This window comes from Halichoerus grypus, chromosome 12 (genome assembly GCF_964656455.1).
Source record: "Halichoerus grypus chromosome 12, mHalGry1.hap1.1, whole genome shotgun sequence".
Lineage (NCBI taxonomy): Eukaryota > Metazoa > Chordata > Mammalia > Carnivora > Phocidae > Halichoerus > Halichoerus grypus.
In genome coordinates this window covers 71,195,495-71,218,045 of record NC_135723.1, presented here as the reverse complement: position 1 = coordinate 71,218,045, position 22,551 = coordinate 71,195,495, and positions in this window count along the sequence as shown.

The window sequence follows — 22,551 nt, the reverse complement described above, 5'->3', positions numbered from 1 at the left end:
CCTTGGTATTTTCCTCATGTTTTTCATGTCTTTCCCTGGTCCAGAATTCCTAGCAATTTTCTAAGTTTGTAGACCATAATAAATTGATGTCTTTTCTATGCCCCAAAAGGGTATTTTTTATAGAACTTTCAAAAGTTCTTTCACATGGTTACCCAAGTTTCTTTTGGCCCTCAATAGAGGAGTTAAGTGATTCATCCAAGGTCACAGAGCTGGTTAGTGACAAAAGATGGATGAATCACATTCAATGACCATGAGGGAGGGCTCTCGGTGGTGTATAATCCTCACATGCAAGGAGGATGTTACTAACCTACCATTGTCAGGTCTCACATTTTGAGTTGCTACTCCAATGACAATGATGGATTTCCTTTGATCCACCCACACAATCCTAGCTTCATTCATGACCTACAGAATATGCTGGTTTTTTTAAATATTCACTTAATTATGTAAGATCCAGCTATTACATAAGATACAGAAATGGCCGATTGTTTTGAATACCTACAATAAGATTCTCTAATCAACTGATTTAAATAGAGACCTGGCATGCTAGACAGCAATCAACAGGGCACCAAGGAATTAGCTCCAGGAACACCCATCCAAGGAGACAGGCCTGGGCCTACCGTCCTAACAGGTGTTTAGTCTTTATTTGTATTTTGACAATGCCGTCTGTTATTGCTAAATGTTTTAATGTATTTTTATTACACAAAGGTTTCTGGGTGAAGGGCATGGATTTTTTAAAAGTAATTAATAAATTATGAATCGTCTGATAAATATTTTATGACTAAAGTGATCAAGTCAAAACTGCATTTATGCATCATGTGTTTTTAAAAACAAACATTTTGTTTCATTATTTTCTATTCCTAATCCAATGAGAACTCTAAGGAAATAGTTAAGAGCTAAGGAAACAGAGAAATGGAGGCAAAAAAGTACAATCCATGTTAAAAGACTTGGATTGAATCACTGAACATGCCAAAGGTACAACATTTTTCCTTTCCTAATCCTCCCTTTACACTTCATTTGTTAACGTGGGTCACTGCTGTCACATTAACCACTGTGGATTATAAGTGCTATCAGCAGGTTGAATTAAATTGCTATTAAACATGCATTTGGAGATTTGTGTCATATGTCTTCAGATGGAGTTAGATGTGTGCCTGTGTAATTTGGGGAGGTAGGGATCAAAATGGTACTTAATGTGTTTTTATTTTAGGCAGTGAATTGCAGACAGAATATGTATTTGTTTAACAGGATCTTAATAAATTCTCAAAATGCAAGAGTCACATAGAATATTTGGAGGAGGAATATTAATACTGATACTGAAAATAAATTGCTACATGTTTTTCTCTAACTATTCTACCCTGTCCTCTTTACATTCAGAAATCAGGAGGAGATAAACTATCTACAAATACAGTCATATTTTCATCACTGACAAAAGATAATTTCATATTAAGTCAAGCTATTCTTTTCTTCTATGGCACTCAGTTGACATGCTGGCTGACGTATCATATGGTAGAACCTCTTTAGGAGATGATATGGTAGAGGAGACTGAGCACTGAACACTGTGAAACAGTGTTTTAAAAAGTGTTCCGAGGAGCAATAACATCAGAATTACTGGAGTGGTTACTAAAGTGCCAATTTCAGGGTCCCAAACTAAACCTCCTGAATCAGATTTTCCAAGGCCAGAACACAGCAACCTGCATTAATAGGCTCCAGAGTAAATCACATGCTAGGGAATTACTGACTTGCTGGAGGCTAATTTATAACTCTCATTCAGTTCATTCCCTTAGAGAGAGAGAGAAAAAGGAAAAGATTAAAGTAAAAGAAACCACTCAAGCTATTTTCAAAAGCATTAGATGAGGAGTGTCCAGTGTAGCAAGAGCCTAAACAATCTAACTATATCACAAATATAAAGTAAGGCAACCTTTTCTATAAAAAAATTGTTAAAACATATGCCTTCTGGTATAAAATATATTGGTGAGTAGTAAAGAATTGAGAATGGAGAAGTTACTAAAGAAATAAAAAGCAATTGATCATTGATCTCATGTAACAGAGATCACTTCTCCTACACAGTTTTTTAAGTTTTACTTTGTGTAGATCATGATTCTAAATTAATGTCTTTTACAAACTGTGTATTTTAGGATTTTATTTATTTATTTGACAGAGAGAGCAAGAGCGAGCGAGCGCACAAGCAGGGGGAGTGGCAGGCAGAGGGAGATGCAGACTCCCCCCAGACCAGGGGGAGCCCGATGTGGGACTCGATCCCAGGACCTAGGGATCATGACCTGAGCCGAAGGCAGTCGCTTAACCAATGAGCCCCCCAGGCGCCCAAAACCATGTATTTTTAAAGTTTGCTTCCTGAATTTTTTATCTAAAATCCTAGCTATGAAAATAATTAATTTTGGGGACGCCTGGGTGGCTCAGTCTGTTAAGCATCTCCCTTCAGCTCAGGTCATGATCCCAGGATCTTGGGATCATGTTCCGCATTGGGTTCCTTGATCAGCGGGGAGACTGCTTCTCCCTCTGCCTGCCGCTCCCCGTGCTTGTGCTCTCTCTCTCTCTCTGACAAATAAATAAATAAAATCTTTTTAAAAAAGAAAGTAATTAATTTTTAATTGGGAAAATTCATCAGATTATATCTTGAGTTAGGATAACACAAATACTTAGACTGAGTTAGGATAAATATAAATACTGTGTACAAACAAGAACAAAGTGGTATGAGGGGAAAAGAGAAAGAAGGAGATAGAGATATAGATGAAAGTAGATGAGTAAGTTTCCTTGGAAATGTACTTCACATCTACCTGGCAAGAGGTTATAGAGTAACATTTTCCAAGCATAAAAGAGTCCTCTTAACTATTTTTCCATATTACACAAAGAAATTATACAAAGGAAGATAGCACCTGTGTGCCTTTGAGGTGGGGGTAGCCAGAAAATATTTAAGAGAATGAAACATTCCACTAGCCCTAAGCACTGACTGTAATAAAATCTTGGTACTTATAGATTTAACATACATGGTTTTGACTATTGTAGAGTGATCTGGGTCCCTGGCATGCAGTAATCTATAATTTTGATGAGGCACAATTTGAATTATGTGTGTTGAAAGGACAGGATGGAGGAGTCCTACAGTCTGTCAGGCCACCTGGGCAGTGGCCTGCCGGTGGAGATCTGACCACTGTTACACACGTGCAATAAGGCTTTTGTACCATCACTCAAAAGTTAGCTTTTAGAACTGATGACAGAAGTAGAGAAAAAGTCAAAAAGTCAAAGAAACAGATGGATGTTTCTGAGAAAGTAGAAATTTAAAATTAAAAATGGCATATCATTGGTAAGAAGAAACTCAGTTTATGCTCCATACGAAAGAGCATAGCATAACGGTTAAGCACCTGGATTATGGAACTAGACTTTCTGCATTTTAATCAAATAGATTTCTGATAAAGTCCCAGCAGCACCTGCCTCAATTTCCTCATCTGTAAAGTGAGAATAATTATAGTGCTGCTCTCAAAGGATCATCATGAAGGCTGAAATTATAAGTGTTTATTAAAGGGCTTACAACAGTACTATATCAATGTTTGTTTAAATAAATTCCAATAGAATTGGCAAGACTGTTTCAGGGCATGTTCCAGCCAGGAGAGAGAGAGCTCATCAAGTGAAAAAATCTTAGCAACATTTGAAAAGACTGTTTGCATAAAAGGCATGTGTACCTGGATGGAAATATGACTTCCAGGAAAGCCAGACATGGATAAAGAATATTGCTTTGCGATTCTGGAATTTTTTTACTGGAAGCATTCTCTCTGAAGAGTAAACATCCATTATATTGAACTGATAAAGACAATAAATAATTTCAGTGGGGGGAAGCTTTATGTGAATATGTAAACAACTTAATCTAATACTCAACTGATTTAAAAAAATGGGATATATCTGCCTGAGGATTCGTAGAAGTTTTATTTTCCTGTAGTAACATCGTCTATGAGACAGGCATATTGTCTTAATCTTCCTTTTTTTGTTTTGTCAAATGTATTCCTTAGCACTTGACAAATAAATGAGCATAACCATAATCATAACTTCTCTGTATATAGCCCATTTCCTCAAAAAGCTATATGAGCACAAAACATACATTCTCCTCTTATATTCTGCCAGAATGTCAGTGAGGCTGGCCTTCAAATAGGACTCTGGTGCATTCCAATTTACAGATAAGCATTACTTATTGTTGGGAATGCACTCTAAATATGAAGAATGCAGGACCTGCACTGTTAGGAAGAATAAAGCAGCTTTCAAAGAATGATGACATCACCCAGCAAACCTGCTGTCATTAATATGAAATAAATGGGAGAAGTTCAATTAAACTCACAGCCTGAAAGGTAATTTAAAGGCCTCTTTCTCCAGATTGGTGTGTATAAATGCCCAATTTTTATTCTTATCTTGCTAGGATCAGTAACATCACAGATACATAAAGAGAATTGGCAGCTAACCACTTCATTTTTTCAAGGTAGAATCATTCTGTATGGCTCTACACTCATAAACCACCCCACGCCCATGTCAAACTGCAATTGCCCTCATAAGCAATTCACCTTGAGATAATTATTTCCCTGCAGTTGTATTTAAATTCCAGTTTTAACAGGTCCCTGTGGCTGGTTCAAAAAAAAATTGTAACTTAAGATATAAATGGTACATGGTAGCTGATCTCACTTATCTTCATAACAAAGGTATCTCATTGCTCTTTACAAAGAAAAATAAATATCATATAAGACCAGTAACCCTAGATTTCTCTCAGTAGTCATAGGATGCTTGCTATTACTACTTCTTCTCTTCTCTGGAACTGAAACACTTTTAGGAAAATATTCTGAATGGCATATAACCAGGAAGTGATTCAAACTGCCCTCCCTGGTTAAATTCCTGTTGTTATTTCTATGCAGTTAAATGATTAGCAGCAGGGCCAAATGGCTACCGGCTCATTGGGCTGTCAGCTGCCTACCTGGTTCGACTACTGCCAATGATGTGCTGCTTGAAAGACCAAAATTATAGCTGTCATACTGTCCTTTGAGGTTTAAGTAAAACTCAAGGTTAAATGTAATGCCTTCTCTATGTTTCTGAGCATTTCAGGGACCTAAATTTTCATTGCAATTTCCTACTCTGAATTTCTTCAGTTTCCAATGGATTCAAACACTTTGATCTTGCAGCCATTCTCTTCCTAGAATCTGCTCTGTGAAGGCCTAGAAAAAGAATTCAGGCCTTTTCTCTGATTTATCCCAACCTACTTACTCCAGGTAATTACACAGAGAACTAAAGATCTGGAACACCAGGATTTTTTGTTTTTTTAACTTGGCATTTTAACATCTTAATACAGATGATTAGACACTGCTCAGCTTCCCCCATTCTAGAAGGCTCTCTCACCTTGCAGATACCCTTTATTTATTATGTATAGCAATGGAGCCCACCATTGTCTGTCTACTCAGTCCAAGACCTGACACTAGATGTCTGCAAATCCTGCTAAAGTAAGGGTCCTCAGCTCTGGGCCTCATTCTTCAGTAGCACAAAGGAATCAGTGGGTGTTTGGAGGTTTTACAAGTTTCTTTCTCTCATACTAGTCTCTGTGCATATTTCCCTAACCCTCCCCACTCTTATATATATTCAAACTCTATTGTTCACATTAAGGTTATTAAGTTATACACTCTGGGGCCACTTGGACTAACAAAGTGATGTGACTCCTTTTACTTACCTGTCAAGTCTGTTAAAAAATATTTGAGGTGGTCCAAAACTAATTAAATGAGTCAACCAAACACCTAACTTGATTTGTCTGTCTTCCTCTCACCATTCCTCCCTTCCGTCCTTCTTTCTTGCCATAATGACTAAAACCAATTTACCAAAAAATCATTCTACTCTGAGGGAGAAGGAAATCTGGGTCATATAAATTTATACCTATAATTTTAAAGCTCCCAGGTCCCTTCAAGAAAGAGTATTATTGTTAATATTTTTCCTTAAAGGCAAAAAGCCTGGATTTGGCTATTGTGCCATGCATCTTTGTGAACTGAACTTTAATCTCTAACTCCAAATAGGTAACATAGAATCTGTACTGTTCATGAATACAAACAAAGTATTCAAGATCACAAATAAATTGTCTTATACCCTTCATTTGCCCAGGCCATGGATAATAAAATAGGGTCAAAATAACATTGGCAAAATTAGTGTTTCTTTAGTTCTGCTCCTATTTTCTTGATAAAAAAAACCTCCAGGCCTCTCAAATCCCTTCTAAATAATTCTGAAGTCATGTCTTACCTTTGTTCTTAGCAACCACCAGACAGGGAATATTTTTATCCTCTCCTGCTTAGGCCTTGCTTCCTGAAGCAATGTCTGCTGTTGAGGATCCTGATGTTAGAAACAAAGGTGTCATGATTTGTGCCTGGGCTCCTTGCTCTGTTTTATTGTTTCTCAATTTCAAATGTAGATAAGCATGGTTTCCTGTTCAGACATCTGTCATCTGTCCTCAAACAGTACTCCTTCTCTGGTCTTGAAGTAAACCTTTATGACTCAGCTGACAAGTAAGGTTTATTGCCTTATGTTTTTTCTATCTTAGTGTGATTTTAGTAAAGCAGCCCTTCTTTTTAAATTCTCAAATGTAATTTCCTCTCCCTAAGACACACAGTGTATTAGGCTGGGATCCAAGTACAGATACTATTCTCACCTCCAACTGGTTCACTGCTTATCTTTCTCCATATTTAGGTAAGTCCTGTGCCTCTCAGAGGTCCCCAGAGATCCTTCCTCTCAATGAGACTTTAAAAATGGACAGATCTTGAATTAATACAGCAAAGGCTCAAGCCCAACTTCAGTAGATTTGTCAACAGGTACAGGAGAGGGCAGAATAGAAGCTAGAGATCAAGTCTTTCACTTTTCTAAGTCTCTAAATTTCCAATTCTTAGAAAGAAGAAAGCTATTTTTTAAAAAATTTTTTTATTGTTATGTTAAACCCCATACATTACATCATTAGTTTTTGATGTAGTGTTCCATGATTCATTGTTTGTGCATAACACCCAGTGCTCCATGCAGAACGTGCCCTCTTTAATACCCATCACCAGGCTAACCCATCCCCCCACCCTCTCCCCTCTAGAACCCTCAGTTTGTTTCTCAGAGTCCATCATCTCTCATGGTTCGTCTACCCCTCTGATTTCCCCCCCAAGAAGAAAGCTATTTTGATTCTTTCCCTCTCTTTCTCTATCTCTCCTTTCTATCTTTCTAATTGTGCTTCAGGGTACTGGCTTTTACATACTTCCTACAAAAAGTAGGGATAGGTCCAAAACTAAACCTGATCAGGAGAAAAAGGTACTACATCAGGATTAAAACTCTGAACCTGAGAAACACAGAGGGTCTTCATAAATAATTCTGCTGTAGTTTCAGTTCATGGTTAACAGCCCTACTTTAAAAGACAGCTAGCTGTCCAATAAGAAATCTGTATGTTTAAAACCATGTATTAGTGATTAGTAGCTAATCACTATTTTTGTAATTTCCACATTAATATTGGTATCTTGTAAGAACGTAGGTGAAGGTGACAGAATAAAAATAAAATATGTGAGCAGGATGTTTTTAAGCCCTTAAAATTACTCCAGAAGTACAAGATAGCATTTGACTTCCACTATTGCTAGGATCTTGGATGAATGGCTATAGGGGCTAATTGTCTTCCTCCTCACTCCTTTGCCTTTTACAATGGGACTACTTCCTCCGAGAACTGTGATCATCTGGTATGCTGCCCTCCTTGAGGTTAAAGTGGATCCTTAACTGTCAGGTGCTGACTGGTAAGGCTTGAAGCTAGGTGAGGTTTTGAACAAATTAAAAAGTAATCTGCTAATGCACACCTTTCTCACAGGTTTTTGAATTATTTCTTTTTATTCTTTTTCATTTTTCCCTAATCATATGTTTCTTTTGACCTAGTTTGAGGAGAGTTTTTCTTCCTAAAGTTTCTTAATTAACGGTCAACAACCCCTCCTCAAATGAGTCCACAGCATTGCGAACTTAGATAAAATTGTGGGAAGAGGAAGTTGCCTGGAACCAAAGCTTTCAAAATGCTTCTTCACATTACCCCAGCACCATTATGGAGCTATTTAAACCACAGAAGTCAGAAAGAAAGTTACCCATATGTCACTGAAATGTATATATTTTTCTTCTTTATTGTCAATATACATTGCAAATGTTTTTAAATAAGTAAACATTAGAATTATAGAAACGTTTATACTTTTTTCATTCTTTTCTGTTTTCATCTTGGCAATCTAACAGGTGTACACGTTTACAGCATCCCTGCTTTTCTCTCTGGAGTCTCAAGAGGCTGTATTGGAGTCTGTGTCTAACCACACCTAAACAAGGAATAGATTAAAAGAAAAATGCCATCCCTTATTTGGATAGCATTTGCCAAAATGCTCATTTGCCAAAATGAACCAATTAAACGGCTATGTGTTTAAGAGAAAAAAAGAGACAAAGTTTAAAAAAGTTAAGAGAGTATAAAGGACTCATTTTTCATTTCCTAATACTGTATAGAGAAGTAATGTTGAATGTGTCAAAAGATTATTTATATGTAACATCTTTAAAATGTTAACCTAGGGATTATCTGCATATTCTATTATTTGTATGTTCAGGGAGCAAAGGATACTTTCTCCACATTATGTGCTTTTGTCAGTGTCATTAAAATTAGTCTCTTCCTATTCACCTAACAGGACTAATAATTTCAGGTAGCTCAATAATAACTACTGTATCCTACACGTAACTCTTGCATAAAAGATACACAGATGTTAAAGTACATGAGTAATAGTAACTTTATATTGGAGAAACCTGGCAGACATCACCTTAACGAAGTAATAAGTCATTTTGATAGCAAATACTAACAACAGGGCGTGACAAGAGCACACACATCTGTGGTACTCCTCCCCAAACTCCACAAATTCAATCTCTTCATGAGAAAACATCAGGCAAACCCAAACTGAAGGACATTCTACAAAATACTTGATCACTACTCCCCAAAAGTATCAAGGTCATGAAAGACAAGGAAAGACCAAGAAATAGTCACAGATCAGAAGAGACTAAGGACACGTGATGCCTAAACACAGTGTGGTATCCTAGGTATTGAGAAAAATAACATTAGCAGGAGAACTGTGGAAATTTGAATAAATTATTAAACAAATACTGTTTAATAATATCATACCAACATTCATTTCTTGGTTTTTGATAAATGAATTGAAGAAATACAAGAAGTTAACATTAGAGGAAACTGGGTGAAGGGTATACAGAAACATTCTGTGCTATTTTTGCAACTCTTCTATAAAGCTAAAATTATTTTGAAAGAAAAAGTTTATCTAAAAATGAACTTGTAACTCTGAGAGCTTATTTATAAGTTTGTTAATTCAAGATACTTAAATAAAATAGAGTGGTGCAAGAAGTTCCATTCTGGTATATAGCTATATCAATAGATCTTTATATCTGTATCTATCTGCATCTAAATATAGAGATAGGCACACACAAACATTCACACATACACATAAACACACATACACATTAACTTTCTCAGTAAGCATAAGATGACAGGGATGGGAAGTGTGTTCTGCTTTAGTATAGACAATAAGATGCACACAAACTGGAAAGTCTCGATGAATCTGAGATTTCTGTTTAAGATTCATGATATTTCTTTCTTTCCTAAGCCCATTAGCTTACTTCTCCATAATGCATCAGTTCAGAGTGACATCTATAAAAGTGTCTCCTGCCAGTTTGTTCCTTCTAAAATTCTTACTCCTTTTCCCATCTGGCTTTGTAAATTCATAAAATATCTATGTTGCATCACATTATTTAAAGTAGCCTCCAATGATATTCATCGACTTCAAGCATGGCTTAACCGTTCCAACATCTGATGCAAATGGCTTCTTTAATACTTCTCAGATCAAGCCACCCAACTTTGGGTCTAACTGTTGTTTATCATCATCTGTGTAGCAGTCTGCTCTACTTTTCTTCCGTCTGTTCAGGCTTAGGCAAGCTTACTGTTGAGCAATTGCATTCCTTACTATTGCCAAAACAGGTTTTATTTTATGTAATTTTACAAAGCCAAACTGCTCCCCTGATAGTAGCCACCCTGCTAGATCCAAGCTCATCAAGCTCACCGGTAATAGCAGAGGAGGAAGTATAGCCAACAATCTTTTAGGTGTTGGCATCAGGAAACAAAGAAGCAAACTTTCAGGGTACAGGCTTCTGCTTCTTTATCATCCAGGACTGGATGACAAATTCAGAAAAAGTAGAGGTAGCATCTGATCTTCTATGAAATTTATTCAGTGAAATTTAAAATGCCATTAAATAGGTGATCTTGACCATAAGTGCCATCTACCTAGCTATGTTTTGGGACTATGAAATTGTAATTTTTTTTTAAGAAAACATACAAATCTCTTGATGAATATCAAGTTAAGTTGAGCTTGTGTGTGTGTGTGTGTGTGTGTGTGTGTGTCTTCCCTTTTTTTTGGTGGGGGACAGAGTATGGAAGTGACTGCTCACTTTTTGCGTTACACTTTGCAGCTTTCAAAATGATTTGGTAATATGTATGTATGCATCCAAAGAATTTGGGAATAAGATATTTTCAGAATTTAGCAAATGACTAGCAGCTCTAAAAGAACATATTGATGTACGGATATTTTGTTATACTAATGATATTTAAGGGAAGAAGGATGGGGTAATCTCATTTTCTTCTCTGGGATTGGGAAAGAACTCTGCATTATTCCTTTTTTCTTTTAAGAAGATGTGGTAATGAGACCAGATAAAAATATAACGTTGTCATATGTAAAATATTATTCTTTTCCTTTGTCTACATCACATCTGAAAATAATGATGCTGCAAATGTCATTTGTTTTGTATTTTGTCTTACATTTATATTAAATTCTCATATAAAATCATGAGCTTTTATGCTTAAAATCTCATTATATGTTGATGTAACAAAAATATAATTCATAAAAATAAATCAATGATAATATAAATTGCATCAAAATGAACACAAGATGCTTTATATGATTCAATAACTTTCTGAGAAAGCACAGAAAGATATAATATTTCAATGGGCACAGATTCATATTCTTAGGGCAAATGCTCATGTAACTGGAAAGCAGCACAAGAAACACAACAGGGATGTTCTTGTGGAAGAGAACGTCCCGGCAGTGTGTGCTCTTACCCAGTTGGCCTATTTTACCCAAAGGAAGTGAGCTAAAATGGGTATGGTGTACCCAATACATTATTCATTAACAGAGAGCATTTCCTCTCTATTTGTGCCTAAAGCAGAACCAAATGATCTGCCTACGATTTCTTGCTATGCCTTTACAAGGAAATAAAAGCAAAGTACTCATCAGTCCTGTAAAGAAATCATATAAAAGATTTTTTAAAAAGATCTAAAGTTATTGGGGAACTGGTAATAAAATTGTTGGCATTATATAAAAGAAGCTTAATATGGATAATTTTATTATGCAGAGATCACATTGGAATAAGAAAGTGAATACTTCTATTATACTATTGGTCAATGTGGCACAGATGCTAGTGTCCAACAAAATGATGCTCCCTTCTATTGGAAGATTCAGTACTGTGAGCCATTGACTCCCCCAGGAACTACATTTCCCAGATACCTCCTGCAGCTAAGAACCATGTGCTTAGTTCTCACCAGTAGATGTGGGCAGATACGTTTGTCCCTTTCATGCTAGAATCTTTTAAAAGCAAACACTAATTTTCCACTGTCTCTTTATCTTTGACCTAAGAGCTCCCATGGGATATCAAAATCACAAGATAGAAGGACTTTGGATTTCAGAATTACCACATTTCTTACTTAACATAGGAAGCAAGACACTTCCTGCTCACCATGAACATTCATGTAGAGTATTAAGGTTGTGAGAAATACATTTTCATCACATTAAAAGTCTAAATTTAGGGGTTATTTGGTCAGCAACTAGTATTATCCCATCTTACACAGTCAGGTATTGGTCCATTAACACATGAAGATAGGTAGAAAGAACATCATTAATAATTATACCCTATAAGGGCATCAGAATAAGGGAGATACAACCAATAAAAGACTAGCTCTCTTAGTTTCAGTTTTTATGCCTGATATTCAAAATGGAAGAAAATTACTGGACTTGAAAAACACTTGAAAGGATGTTCTTTCTGAGACAAAAGATAACAAAACATGAAGCTTTCAAGGGAAATTAATTAGTTAAATTAGAAATAATGGTTTCCCACTCATTAGGAAAGTTTCTAAAGACAAAGACAACAGAAAAGAATTACAGAAGAAAAATCAAACCAACAGTGACTTGCCCACATGTGCATCCCTGTAGATTTCACTCCCTACACACACATATATTTCCAGGCCTCAGAAAGGGGTGTACAGTGTAAAAGGGCAAGGAATCATTCATACTCCTCTTAAAGCCTCTGAATCTTAGTCAAAGAGAGCTTACTTCTCTGTTCAAATATTAGTTCATTAGTTAAGCGTTCCTAATTTCTCCATATGTTCCCTCTTTCTGTATACTTTGGGCTCCTTTGTCATCCACAGAACTTTGTGTAAGCCTCTATTCAGCATTAATGAATTATGGGTGGGCTATTTCTCTAGGAGTGCTCTCTTATCTAGCAGTGATAGCTTGAGGACAGGGGCCTTGTCTTATTCTTCTCTGTATCTCCAAGAGCCATTTATTCATCAAATATTTATGGAATATTTACATTGTGGCAGACCCTGTGCTAGGTACTAAAGATAGAATGGTGAACAAGACCAATAAGGTCTCTGGCCTTCTGGAGATTACATTCTGTAAGAGATAAACAAAAACAAAATGAATGAATGGAAGGAAGGAAGGAAAGGGAGAGAGGGAAGAAGACATTGAATTATTTCAAGATACAATAATTTCTATAGTAAAAAAAGAGGCAGAAATACAGAATGACAGAGGAGGGCCTTCTTTAGGTAGAATAATCAAGGCAAGTTTCTCGGAGAGAGGACAATTAAATGATGAGATTTGAAAAAACAGAAATAACTACATATGCAAAAAGTGTGCGTGCATTTGTGATGGGTGGGATCTCAGCAGAAGAAAGAGAATGTACAGAAGCTCTGAATCAGGAAAGACTTAGAGTATTTACATAATAGGCAAATGAGGGTAAATACGGTGAGTAAAGGAAGCATGGTCTGGCATGAGCTGGGAAGGTAGACAGTCTTGGAAACTTGGATTTTATTCTAAGTACAAGAGAAAGACGTTTTGGTGTTATTAGCAAGAAAGTGACAATACCTAACCTGAATTTTGAGAAGAGCATTTTTGTGCAGGGAATGAACTGGTATGAGGGAGGGATTTAGGAGGCTTTTAAATGATCCCAATGAGAGATGTTGAAGACTTGGACCCTGATGAAGGCAACAGAGATGAAGAGAAGGTGGCAGACCCAATATGTATTTTAGCCCTTAACTTCACAGAATGTACTTAGAGCCTAAATGTAAGCATCGATAGAGAAAGTAAGGAATCCAGGCTGACTCTTCAGGCTTGAGAAACTGTCTAGAATGTGAAGATGGAGACTATGTACTGGGGTGGTGGGAGAAATCAATGGATGGTTGGGAATGGTGGAGTGGGAGGAAGTCAGGAGTTCCATCATAAGGATTTGACCAATATATGAGATCTACAAAAGCAGATGTCAAGAAATGCATAGGCTAGTCTGGAGTAAAGAGGAAATCTAAGTTAAGTAGAACATTCAGGGTGACCAGCATAAGGTGTAATTGAATCTATGAGAATCACTCAGGAACAGAGCATAAGAAGAGAATTTAGTACCTTTCAGAGTGCTTCCTGTACGTTGGTTAAATGAGGACAAGAATCCTGACCTAATTTCCAGTGCCCAGGAATGGTCACTGCCTCTACACCCTGCCTGCTGCACCAACCCCTGCCACCCTACTTTTTTTTTTTTTAATGCCAATTGCCTGTTCCTACCTAACTGCCCAGATATACCATCCATTCAGCTCAACTCTCTCACACCATATCCTAAGGAAACCCTGTAAAACAAGTAGCTTTACTCCCTAGTGCCAGAATTCCTATCCTTCATATTTTGATCTGTCATGCTAATGGTGGGGTTTTTTTTACTCTGATAAGAACATAAACAAAAAATTATATCCAGATGGTTCCCAAAACTAAGGGAGATGGTGAGATCCACCAGAAAGTATATATAAGGAAAGAAAAAAAGAAAACAAAAAACCAGAGTCTAAAATAGCCTGAGCATTAGTATGTGTTTGGGTATTTAGGGAAAAAAATCTTTAAAACATGATTCAATGTACCTCAAAAAATTCTGTACATTTCCCATTAGGAGTAAGTCACTTTGTATATTCCTAAACAATTATGTGACTCCGTTTCTATTTTATTAAAGATTTTCAGACCTTAAAGGTTAGGCTCTACTTCCCAGTCAAACATACTATGTGTTTAAGGAAACAAAATATGATGCATGAGTTATTTAATTTAAAAGAACATATTATTCTTTACTGGCATTATAGTTCTTGTTAAAAACTTCACTGTGATAGGAATTTTTGAACATTAGCTTTACTTCATTACCATAAAATCATGATCTTTTAAAGGCAATTGAGAGTACAATTAACCTTAAGAAAAGGATGTCATCATTTTCTGATTGATTATCTCCACTTTCAAGAGCCAGTCATCCAGAACCTATGTTTCTAATAAAATGTTTTTTTCAGAAATGGGATCTGATCTATATTTTCTTGGCTTTCTGAATACAAAACAGACTTTGTGGGATGCATGTCTAATGAGTCATCGTTGTTTTTCATGAAAAACATGATTTTCCAGTACTGTAGCATTTTGCTCTTTACTGATGCATTTGCATAAAATGAATATATTACAACTTGGATGTTGTGATTTAGTTAATTATGACAGTCACACTGATGCCTTAGTGATTTCATGAATCTGGAATGAACCTGAGGTTTTTTAGGGGTCTTACCTCTGATATATTAAAAATAATCCTTATAGAGCAAAACTTTCTTAATTGTATTTGATTATGTTAATAGTCTCTGAGTCTTAGAATGGACACATACTTACCATGGGTAAGAAAAAAAAGTACAAGGTCTCACTTCAGCAGCAAAGCTGCCATGGAAAAATATAGAGCAGCACACAAAGGAATGATATGAACTAATTAAACGTACTGCTGTGTTACTCTTCCCATTGAATGTGGTTTTAATACTTATTCACTTGTTTTCACTTTAAGCAAGCTTCAAATTAGTAGCCGCCAATTCACAATTTTAATGTTTTTATACCATGTATGTACAGAGTAAGAAGTCCTGTCACTGACAGAGTTGCTAAAATCATCAATATGCTCAGAATATCTCCACAAGACCCCACTTGTCTCTGTGCTTACACTCATTCCCTTATTCATTCCATTAACATTTCTTGAGTACCCACTATGTTCTAGGTACTGTCTCATGGATTGAGGATAGAGTAAAGAATAAGGCAGCCAAAATACCTGCTCTCATGCCTCTTCTAGTGGAGCAGACCAAAAAGAAAAAAAAAAGAATTCAATAAATTAGCTAATAATTACTTTTATCAATACTCTCAAGGAAATAACTGGAATCCTGTGATAAAGCATAACGATGACCAATATCACCTTAGCAATCCCCTCAGTTTAACCAAACTTAGGTTCTTGCCTAACTATAGAACCCTGAAATCTCTTTTCTTAGAGGATTTACTTTAGAAAACTTGCAATTGCAAAATATTCCCCCCACCCCTTTAGATGTAAATCTTCTCCCAACTGCTTACCAGCTTTACAATGCAGCAGTGTCTTTATCAAGGACCTGGGCCATCCCTTTGAGATACAATCATCAAGAAAGAAAGATAGGACCCCTTTCTTCCAATCTCTGTGGTAGGGTAGGAGTCTAACCACCAATTATCTAACACAGCTGGCCTAACTGGCAACCTCATTGTTGATGTCTCCAGTAGTTTTCCACTATCTCACCCCAGCATTTATATACTCTCCTGCTTTGTGTTTCAGTGGGGTTAAGTGAAATATCACACCTTTACTTCAATAGACTTGAGTGAGTCTTTCTTGCCTGTTTAACTTGTCATTGTAACTTTTCTCTGATAACAAAGAGAAATTCTGTCATCTACGTTAGATAGAATGATGGCAAAGCACCCCTGAAGAGATGGCATTTAAGCTCTGACATAAGTAATGAAGAACAGCAGCAATGTGTAGGACCAGGGAAGAACACTTCAGGCAGATGGAGCAGGGGGCATCAAAGCTCTAAAGCTGGAAAGAGTTTGCTATGTTCACAGAAGACCAGGGTGACAATGACATGGGAGTGAAGAGATTGTGGTATGAGACTGATGAGCAGGCAGGGGCCAGGTCATGCTGCACACTATAAGCCAAGGTTTAGAGTTTATATTTTATTACAGGCGTACTGGGAAAGCATTGAAAAGTTTTAAGCAATGGAAAAATATGAACCAGTTTAGTTAAAAAAAAAAAAAAAAAAAGCCCAGCAGTTCTAAGAAAGATAAACTGGATGGGGTTAAGAGTGGTCCGTAGTTATGGAGTCAGCCTTTAAATCTTCACTTTGGAAAACGTTTTTTCAAAGAATTCAGATCTAAGGAGTATAGATTAGGTGCCTGGGAGTTTAGAGAATTGGGAATAAATCTAAGATTGGAATTTCTCCCTGAAGAAAAATTAACTTTGCATTTGGTCTTCTAAGATAAAACTACAGAGAATTTAATTAAAATTAAAGTTTCTCTGACTGTATTAAACCAAATATAATGATAAACTCCCTTATATCTGGAGCACTAATCACGCATTAACTCAAATGACTCTCAGTGTTGATGGAGTTCTGCTGGAGCATTTATGACCTGACTGACTCACAAAATTGTGCTTTGCCAGAGATTCGGACATCCCTCTTTGTTTCCAGTTTCCCCTTAACCTTATCACTAACCTATAACCAACAAAAAATGAAAGGGAAGGCATTGTTAGCATGATAGATCTACATAACTTTTTCATGAATTTGAAAACTGTAGACAGCCAACCAGCTAAAACTTAAACTAAGTCAACCTATGGTCCATCTTGCCTCAGGCTGCCTTTCACAGTCTCACTCAGAAGAATGTGCAAGGGGCAAGTTTGCCTCTATGATAATAACCTCTAAAATTTAAGCCTGAATTTGACCATCCTAATTTCTCTGGCTGGGCCCACAGCCATAATTGCTTGTAGGAAGCATATAATGAATGTCAAATGATTAAATGAATGAATGAGTAAAAAAACAATACCCTTCAGATATTGTGACTTAGAACATTCAGATCCTCTATAATTAGAAATTGTGAACCAACATCTAAATGAGGTTTTGCAAGTGTAGCCCACCCCAAAAGATGTTTTAATTTATTAAATATGAGTTGTCCACTGCCGGGTCAGAAAATTTTTTCTGTAAAGGGCCAGATAGTAAATATTAGTCTTTGCAGACCATGTGGTCTCTGTTGCAGCTACTCAACTCTGCCATAAATAACTATATTCCAATAAAACTTTATTTATGGACACTGAAATCTAAACTTCACATACCTTTCACATTCTGTGAAATATGTCACATGTCTTCTTTTGACTTTTTTTCCAACCATTTAGAAGTATGTAAACTAGTCTTGGCTTGCAGACTGTACAAAGCAGGCATCTGGGTGGATTTAGTGTGGGCCATAGTGTGCTGACCCCTGGTCCCCTGGGTATCAGGCACTGGAGAAACCAAACTGAGGAAAATAGTTTTGTAAAGGTGTTTATAATGAGACTAGGTATTCACCAAATCCAGTGACCAAGGATTACATTTAGGTAGACCAGTCAGATGTAACTTCAAAATTTTGCATTAAGTTCATTCTTGTCTAGCATGAGGTCACAAAATTCTTGATGACTAACAATAATAAGTTGGAGAATAATCATTTCAATGGATTCAAGGGCCTGGTAAGGGGGAAACACCTTCATAAAAGGAATCCATTTGTATATAAGAATGATGTAGAGTGGGGCACCTGGGTGGCTCCGTCAGTTAAGCATCTGCCTTTGGCTCAGGTCATCATCTCAAGGTCCTGGGATCAAGCCCCATATCAGGCTCCCTGATCAGGGGGAGTCTGCTTCTGCCTCTTCCTCTCCCTTTGCCCCTCTCCCCCTGCTGGTATACTCTCTCTCTCTCTCTCTCTGTCTCAAATAAATAAATGAAATCTTTAAAAAAAAAAGAAAAAGAATGATGTAGAGTGAAGCAAAAGCAAGTCTCCAGGCAGTTCCATTTATGAATGAAACATCCTACCATCTATTCAACTTCTTTGGCTCTAGCATGATGCTCATAAGGGAACTCTGATTTCCAGTTCAGTTTCCCAGATACTTTTCAAAGATACTGCCCTAAGTAGCGATATAATTATTTCTACCATTGGAAATAATGTTCCTCCCTATGAATTTATAAACTGCTAAGCTTAGATAGTTTCAATCAATTCCCCAGAGTCCAAGATACAGAAATAACTTTCTGAACATAGAACACAGAGAACCAGATCCTGGCCCCTTGCTGAGCCCACCAAGGTAGTGGTTTCCCTTGAGGCCCTGCCTACACAGCAGGCACATAGCTCTCAACTGCCAAGTTCTCAATCAAGCATTATGTTTCTCTCCTGCAAAACTTTCTCTTAAACACTCTATGAATCTATTTATATTTATTTTTCATTTTACTGTGACTATTTTAGTATGTGTCTCTATAAGGACTCTTTTCAAACATAACCACAGTGCTATTACTATTTGTAAAATAAATTAATTCTATAATATCAATAAATAGGCAGTTAGTGTTTAATTATCAGTCTCATAAGTATTTTAAATTTATACTTTTCTATTTTACTTAGTGTATACATTTCTTTTCATTACTCTATATCTGCATATACTTACAGAGAAGCAAATGATTATTCCCTATTGTAGAAAATAGAGTTTTTAAAAAAATTCAACCTAAAGCTTGTCTTTCCAGCCTCAACAACAGCCTTGCTCTGTAGTAAACAGACCACTGGACTGAGAATCAAAAGATGAGGTTTGGAGTCTTTCACTGCCACTTAATACATGAGATTAGGATGTCACAAAACTTCTGTGTGACACATTTCTTCACCTCATGAAATGAAGAGGTTGAGTAAGTAGATGGTCTCAAAGATCCCTTTCCAGACCAAAATTCATTCTATAAGAGCACCTTGTCTATACCCTTTATGAATATTCAGATAGGTGATATTTTCCTCAAGTCTAGGATTTAGTCTACTGAAGACTGACAAATTTTGTCATCAATCTTTAAATGGAAAGAATCATGTTCATTTGACAATTTAGGTAATTCACATAGACCACATATCTTTTCTAATAGATGATTCATCCTACTCCTTTGTTTAGACAGCATAGAAAGACCTAATCTAACCAAAACATCAATGTTAATGGTTAAAATAACTGGAATTTTTCCTTAAAATTAAAGAGCCTTTCAGCATGAGAAAACAAAAAACAAAATCAGTGTTGGACAATAAGAATTTCTAAGTCCTTCCCTTTCTTTGAACTTTGGTAAGCTAAATAAATAGCAGCCAATTGTATAAAACAAGAACAAGATCTGTTTGCAGCATCACAACTCACTTCATATTTTCTACATGTGTATTTAATGTAGAAACTTCAAGCTCAAGTTTCTCTCTTATAGTTTAAAACATTTCTCTACCTCCTTCTTCTTAGAAGGTAAAGAAAATTCTCTTTTAACTGTTAAGATCAATTATACCCCAAAGGTTTCAAGAAATCAATGTTCCAGTGACAATTAAAGGTTATAATTTAGAGGAAGACTCACAATATAATAAGTTAAAATTCAATAATGAAGGCATAAGGAGTGGTCTAGATTATCAAAACTAACATTTATAAATGTAACTAATAAAAGAACTTTCTAAACAGCTTCTTAAAACATTAAAAGTTTTAAAAAAAATTAAAAATAAAAAAATAAATAAATAAAAACATTAAAAGTTTTATTATGATTTAACATTAGATATAAAGCCCTTAAGTCTGTTGTAATTACTAACTGAATTACACAATTATTTAAAAGTGATTTTAGCCAAATGTCCATGCCTATCTCTGTGTTTCATAAAAAATTAAGAAAATCGACATCTGATCTAACTCCCTGTAAAAGTCGTATTTTTTCTTCTTTTAACATAGTCCTTAAATTTAGAAAATAAGGGCTGTAGAAACTTGACTAAAAAGTAATTTGGTCGGGACGCCTGAGTGGCTCAGTCGGTTAAGCGGCTGCCTTCGGCTCAGGTCATGATCCCAGCATCCTGGGATCGAGTCCCGCATTGGGCTCCTTGCTACGCGGGGAGCTGCTTCTCCCTCTGCCTACCGCTCCCCCTGCTTGTGCTTGCTCTCTGTCTTTCTCCCTCTCTCTCTGACAAATAAATAAATAAAATCTTAAAAAAAAAAAAGTAATTTGGTCAACTTGGTATAACACAAGCAAGACTAAGGAAACATTCTAAATATATATATACCTATTTGTGGAAAGGAGTTCATGCCCTCCTACATTAAAGGGGGCTAAATGGTGGTAGACAGACCATACTCCCCATCAATCTAGACAAAAACATCATCTCCAATGACCTGCTACAACTACCTCTGGGAAAATCTCGGATACAAAAGGTAATGATCAGAGACAGTTTAAGATTAGATGGGCAGGGCCAAACAAATGAAGGGGTTAAATAAATGAAGAGCAAGCTTATAATGCCAATGTCATTATGTTGGCAAGGCAAGAATTCAGAGTAGTTACTTTGTTCAACAGTTCAGCTCGCAAGCAAATGAAATAACAGAATGATGTTGGCGGGGATGCGGAGAAAGGGGAACCGCCCTACACTGTTGGTGGGAATGCAAGATGGGGCAGCCACTCTGGAAAACAGTATGGAGGTTCCTCAAGAAGTTGAAAATAGAGCTACCATACAATCCAGCAATTGCACTACTGGGTATTTACCCCAAAGATACAAATGTAGGGATCCAAAGGGGTGCGTGCACCCCAATGTTTATAGCAGCAATGTCCACAATAGCCAAACTGTAGAAAGAGCCAAGATGTCCATCGACAGATGAATGGATAAAGAAGATGTGGTATATATATATACAATGGAATATTATGCAGGCATCAAAAGGAATGAAAGCTTGCCATTTGCAATGACGTGGATGGAACTGGAGGGTATTATGCTGAGTGAAATAAGTCAATCAGAGAAAGACATGTATCATATGACCTCACTGAGGTCATATGAGGAATTCTTAATCTCAGGAAACAAACTGAGGGTTGCTGGAGTGGTGGGGGGTGGGAGGGTGGGGTGGCTGGGTGGTAGACATTGGGGAGGGTATGTGCTATGGTGAGCGTTGTGAATTGTGTAGGACTGTTGAATCACAGACCTGTACCTCTGAAACAAATAATACATTATATGTTTAAAAAAAAGAAGAAGAAGAAGAAGATAGCAAGAGAGGAAGAATGAAGGGGGGGAATCGGAGGGGGAGATGAACCATGAGAGACGATGGACTCTGAAAAACAAACTGACGGTTCTAGAGGGGAGGGGGTTGGGAGGATGGGTTAGCCTGGTGATGGGTATTAAAGAGGGCACGTTCTGCATGGAGCACTGGGTGTTATGCACAAACAATGAATCATGGAACACTACATCAAAAACTAATGATGTAATGTATGGTGATTAACATAACATAATAAAAAAAAACAGAATGATGCAATTCAAAATGATCTGAGACTGTCACTAAGCTGTCTCAAAGACTGTCACAGTGTCAACCTTATGCACACCTTCTGCATATTTCCATATTCTCTATCATACAATTCCAACTCTCATCACTCCTACCAGTCATAAGTGACCACATGGAGATGGAAACCTAATCCAAAGGAAGTGATTATATGGGCTGATGGTGACTTATGTCTTAAAATTTATACCCTAGTATGAAAAGCTGAGTAAAAAATAAGTTCTCTCAGTAATAAAAAAACTGGGATACTGAGTAAGTTAACAGTAAGGGCATAAGCCAAAAGATTGCATCCAGTGACGCCATGCAGTAGATTCTGCTCCAAATGAACTGGGACAATCCAGAGCCATAAGAAAGATAGAGTTCTTCGGGGCCTATGTAGAATATAGTCCCTGGAGCTGTTTCTGTTCCTGATGATTTTACTTAAACAGCTAGAATAAGTTTCTGTTCCCAGAAACTATATAAAGCTGACAGACACTCACCAAAACTGGTCCTCTCAAGGTCACCATTATCCCCAGTTTGAAAAATCCAATCATTGCTCTATCTGTTCTCTATGTTTCTGCCATTGCCCCAACCATATATATATATATATATATATATATATTTAACACAATAGCCAGGGTATTCTTTTAAACAAAGTTTGGTCATAACATTTCTCTACTCTAAACCCTCTAATGACTTCCTATCTTAGAGTAAAAACCAAAGTCCTTATAAAGTCCCAAGGCTCTGTACCTTCTGGTCCTTCCATCATTTCATATCTTCCTGGCTTAATCTACTTCAGCTGTATTCCCTCTTTGTTCTTCCTTGATTACACTATTTACACTCATATCT